We start from the raw sequence: 5,109 nt of genomic DNA, 5'->3' as shown, positions 1-5,109 counted from the left end.
GGGGGAAAAAACCCCGCCATAAAGTCTCGAGATATGTTTTTTCAAAGTTGAACTAGCATTAATTTTACATGGCTTTCTAAACATGTGGCTCTTTTGTGAGAGACGCGAGTGCAACGGTGATGGATGTCCCTCTAGAAAATGCGCAAAATATGCGTTCTGTTTGAACAGCTTGGTTTTAGTTGTGACGTACACAAGATCTTCTCCACATTGATGTTCTCTTTTCCCGCAATATTTCTAATTAACAACGCAGCAGCGCCGCATCTAGTGGCTTCAACTGGATAGGTTAACAAAAACATTATAATGCAACGAAGCTTACATCGTCATCGCATCTCGTGCACCACTGATAAGGCTGCCTCCTTAACACACACCTAAAATTCGAATGCAACGTTTTTGCATTCGAATGTGGATTTTTATTTTAAATTCGACGAATATTCGAAATTAGAATTTTTTTTGACAACCCTAATGTGCGGCATATTTCCGGGTAAATCATAATACCCAGTAATAAATCATTAACTAAACCAAGCCCCGCCCACATAAGATTTGATTGGCTCTTGGAATTCAAGGTTTTGAGATTAAGATTATTTTCCCCACATGTGCAAGTTTGATTCATGTCAATGGAAAAAAAAAGCCATTTCAGAGGCTGATATGGTCATTTCTAGTTTAGAAATCAGAGAACCTGATAAATAATGTACAACAAGACCAAAGACATGAACTAAAAAGAAAGCAAATAGGGTCATCTTAAGGAAGAAACCTGATTTAAGTCACTTTAGAAAGGCAGTTTAGCATGCTGTCAACCTCCACTAGGCTGACTAATCAAACCCACAGCTCCGCGCTGAGAGAGCCAGTAAGGATGATTGAATGAGAGGGGGGAAACGATAAACATTTGAAGCGATCAGACACATTCTCGTTTTCCTTCCAGCAGCTCTTCCCGCTGCGATCCAGAAGCCTGATGTGTGTCAGGATGAATAAAGGTCGTGCTGGAACCTAACCAAGTGCTGCATAGCCATTTCAACTAGAAACACCGGACAGGCCACCAAGCCATGGCTCATCTGCCAATAAGATAAAGAGCACATCTGAAAACCACCATATTCCTACCTTACAGTCTGCCGCCCCAGAGGAAGATGAGTGGGAAAATCTGAAAAAAAATACATTTCTTAATCAGTATTTGTCTTGCTTTCCGGTACAAATGTCTAAACATCAAGGTAAATTTACTTGAGAAGCAAGATTGCATTGGATATTAAGATTTAATTCAAGATATACTCTCTTAAAATTGGTTTAGTTTGTCTTACCCCAATGGCAAACTCATTTTAAGCATAAACTTGCTTGCAAAAATTGGATCGTTCACCTAAAAATGAATATTCTGACATTATTTACTCACCCTAATAATTTTTCAGTGAACTACCCCTTCAATATCTTCCGCAATTTTGCTTCTCAAGTAAATTTATCTTGCCAAACAATGAGAGAAATGAAGGAAAGAGAGCGATATGTGAAAACAGATAAATACAGGGTAAAACAAATCAAGAAAAAAGTTCTCACACACCGTATGCGCCATTGATTTCCTATTCTCTCGGAAACATTTAATGAGCTTAAGCGGAGAAGGAGAGATTGAGGGAGAGAGAAAGTGACAAGGAAGAAAACAGATAAAGCCTCGCAGAAATTTCCCTGAGAGAGCAAATCATTCAGGAAGACAAGAAGGTGCTTAGCAGAGGAACAGGTGTTGGATGTGACGATTCCCACACTGGTATCGGAGCCAAAACCAGCGGGAGTCTGTCAACAAGGAGCAAAGCTAGACCACATCTGTCTGCAAGTCATTCCCAGAGCGTCAACACATCTCGCAACAATGGAGAATGAATAGAGCAAGAGGAATATGACTCTTTAAATATTTAGGCGAGGGATTTGCTAAGAACACACTTATATGCGTTGTTTTTGCACCCAATTCACTAAAAGAAATTATGCAAATCAGTTACGGTACAAACACATTAAAAAAAGTGCAAAATGCAACTTGAATGATGCGATTCCACCTTTTCCAGGTCAGTTCTGATGACACCTTCATTTAAATACACATGACGTAGCGGTTTAACCAGCATCTGGTTAAATTAGAATAAACGGGTTAAACTTCTTGAACTGAACTTTTAAGTGAGCTGACCCTTTGTCTCACTCAGTGTAAGCATGGTTTTAGATATCAATATTTCCATAAAAAACAACAACGCAGAAAATCATTGCAAGTCCGCTGATGCCCTAATCAAGGACCTGCCAAGAGCTTGTTTTAGCAGTGAAAACTATTTAAAATGTTGAAGAGCCATTAGAGGCGCAGATTGTGAGTAATGTGAGATTCAAGCATTCACCCAAACGCCGCCCCATTAGCTCCAGCAGTGCAACAATATGAAATCTGCGGTACATGCAGCCATTACGGTGTCCCACAGGGCTCGGTATTGGGCCCAGTGCTGGATTTCAGTGATGTGCAGTACTGCTTCATCCTTTCATTTGCAGCCCCAGTGAAACCGCAGCCATGTCGCACTAAACGTTAACAATCAGCTAACAGCAGCCTGTTTAAAATCACTCAAGGCTCAAATGGTATTAAAAGCTGCCAATGCAAATGCTAAACAAATACAGTTTCAACGTATCCCTTATCTACAAGCGTCAAGCTGTCTAAAGTAGATCTCAACCAGGGGTGGGCAGTGTGAACATAATTTTAGTGTACAAGTAATTATATACTACATTAACAATATGCATCACAATACTCACTACAGTTCAAAAGTTTGGGGTCAGTATGTTTTTTGTTTTGTTGTTTTTTTGAAATACATTTATATTTTTATTCAGTAAAGATGTGACAGTAAATACATTTATAATGTTACATAAGATTTATATTTCAAATAAATGCTGTTCTTTTGAAATTACTATTCATTAAATAATCCTGAAAAAAATATATATTTTCCACAAAAATATGAAGCAGCACAACTGTTTTCAAGATTGATAATAATAATAAATGTTTCTTGAGTAGGAAATCAGCATATTAGAATGATTTCTGTGACACTGAAGACTGGAGTACTGATGCTGAAAATTCAGTTTTACAACACAAGAATAAATTAAATTTTCAAATATATTCAAAGAGAAGACAGTTATTTTAAATTGTAATAATATTACAGATAATATTGGTTTTATTTGTATTTTTGATCAAATAAATGCATCTTTGGTGAGCATAAAAATCTTACTGACCCCAAACTTTTTAACGGTTGTGTTGTTTTTGCTGGAATGTGAACAAAAATTTTAAAAAAATCCTAATCAGCATTTCTTGTCTTAAGAGAATACATATTGAATATTCAATGATTTTCTTATGCTATTATAATTTTTCTTCTTGTATTTAGCATACACCTCACTACATATTTATTAGATTTATTCATTCAAATTGGATGAGAAAAATAAAATAGAATTCAATATAAATTCTTCAAAAACAAGTTTTAACAAGTCAATTTATCTTCCAAGAATTATTAGAAATTTTTTAAATAAAAAATACAAAAGACAAAAATACTGATTAAGAAAATGAGGTTGAGATTACACTGCAAAAATTGCGTTTCTCACACAAATGTGAAAAATGATGCGAGGAAGATAAAGAGGAGTCTTTAACGATGCGATGAAGAGAATTATACGAAGGGAAAAAACGTGATGCAGTCTGCAGGCAAACATCCGGATAGAGTGGGAATCCAAAGGAGACGCCACACTAAAGAAAGTCAAGTGAGAGAGAGAAATTAGAAGGTGAGAGTACGAGTGAAAAAGGCGAGTGAAAGAGGGATCAAACCTTACTACTCACTGGAGTGTCGAGTGAATTCGCGGATTCACACTTTGGGGTCTGTGAATGCAAGCCTGTGAATATTTATAAAAGGAGAGTGAGCGAACGAGCCTGAAACGAGACGAGAACATGAGCTGGAGAGACATCATTTTCTTAAAGGGGTCAAATGATTTCAATTTGTCCTTTCTCTTTGGAGTGTTACAAGCTCTTGGTGCGGGTCGTCACATGTGGTTGCCGCAAGCCCGCCGGCCGCTCCTTCGTCGAATCCGCCGACGGCGCCGTTCTCAAGCCCGCCCGCCTCCGCTCACTCAATCCCGCCCGCCGCCGCTCACTCAAGCCGGCCTCCGCTCAATCTAGGCCGCCACCCTCCGCTCACTCTAGCCCGCCATGGGTTTCGTTGTGAAAGCGAAACTACTTTGTTTGGCCTTCCATGTGAATAAAAAGACTAAATTAAATCTGTTTATTATATGAAGCGATAATTTCGTTGGACTTGGATTAAACAGCTCAATTCATATAGATTACTTTTACTATGTCTTTATGAACTTTATGAACTTTAATTTGTGTTTGGAGGATGAATGAAAGCCTTATGGGTTTCGAATGACATGAGGTTGAGTTACTGATGAAAGAATTTACATTTTGATGCACATCTTTAAATATATACACAAAGGCTATAGCATTAAAATTATATACATATGGATATTGTATGTATACTCTCACACTTTAACTGCTTCTATTCTTGAACACTTGATGATTATCTAATCAAAATAAAAGCGCAGCGCTGAGTCTAGGAGAACTCACCGGTATCACACACACTCCGGACGCGTCGCGTTCAACTCGAGCAGCGGTCTAAAACAGTTTATTTAATCACCAAACGGACACAAGTTTACTTCAAGAATGAACAATTTGGCATGGATGAGTTTGAAGTTCGGTGTTTAAAAAACGGAGCAAACGGAAAGAGAAAGCGCAACCTATATTATAGCTCTATAAATGAAGCACACAGACTTTATTAGAGCCACAGAAAGACAAACGTTTTGCTGAAAATGCACAATACACAATTCATTATGTACATTAACAACAATTCGAGACAAATATAATGTAATTTAAAGGCAAACTGTCTTAACCGCGGCTTGTGTACTGCATCATCACTGTGTCTGTCACACGACTCTGTTGAACTTGGGCTTGAACTGATGGTAAAACTAACGACATTATTAACTGTCTTGATATCTCCTTTGAAAGCTGAAGCTCGCGATTATGGTAAGGGGCGTTACATTTCCGACGCGTGCTTGTGGTGTTCGGCCAATCACAATGCACTGGGTCAGCTG

At 38.1% G+C, this 5,109-nt stretch overlaps 1 protein-coding gene across 1 annotated transcript in view; it reads right to left on the bottom strand.

The window, feature by feature from the left end:
• The window catches only part of LOC107754377 (plexin-B2-like), a 190,075-nt gene that overhangs the window by 143,044 nt on the left and 41,922 nt on the right, over positions 1-5,109 (bottom strand). The window contains exon 2 of the mRNA XM_016570792.1: positions 1,096-1,135. The gene's annotated coding sequence lies outside the window, so the exon portion shown is untranslated. The remainder of the gene's footprint in view (positions 1-1,095; positions 1,136-5,109) is intronic.

This window comes from Sinocyclocheilus rhinocerous, unplaced genomic scaffold, assembly GCF_001515625.1.
Source record: "Sinocyclocheilus rhinocerous isolate Xijiao unplaced genomic scaffold, SAMN03320098_v1.1 scaffold561, whole genome shotgun sequence".
In the NCBI taxonomy this organism is placed as follows: Eukaryota; Metazoa; Chordata; class Actinopteri; order Cypriniformes; family Cyprinidae; genus Sinocyclocheilus; species Sinocyclocheilus rhinocerous.
This window is presented reverse-complemented; position numbering and strand designations above follow the sequence as displayed.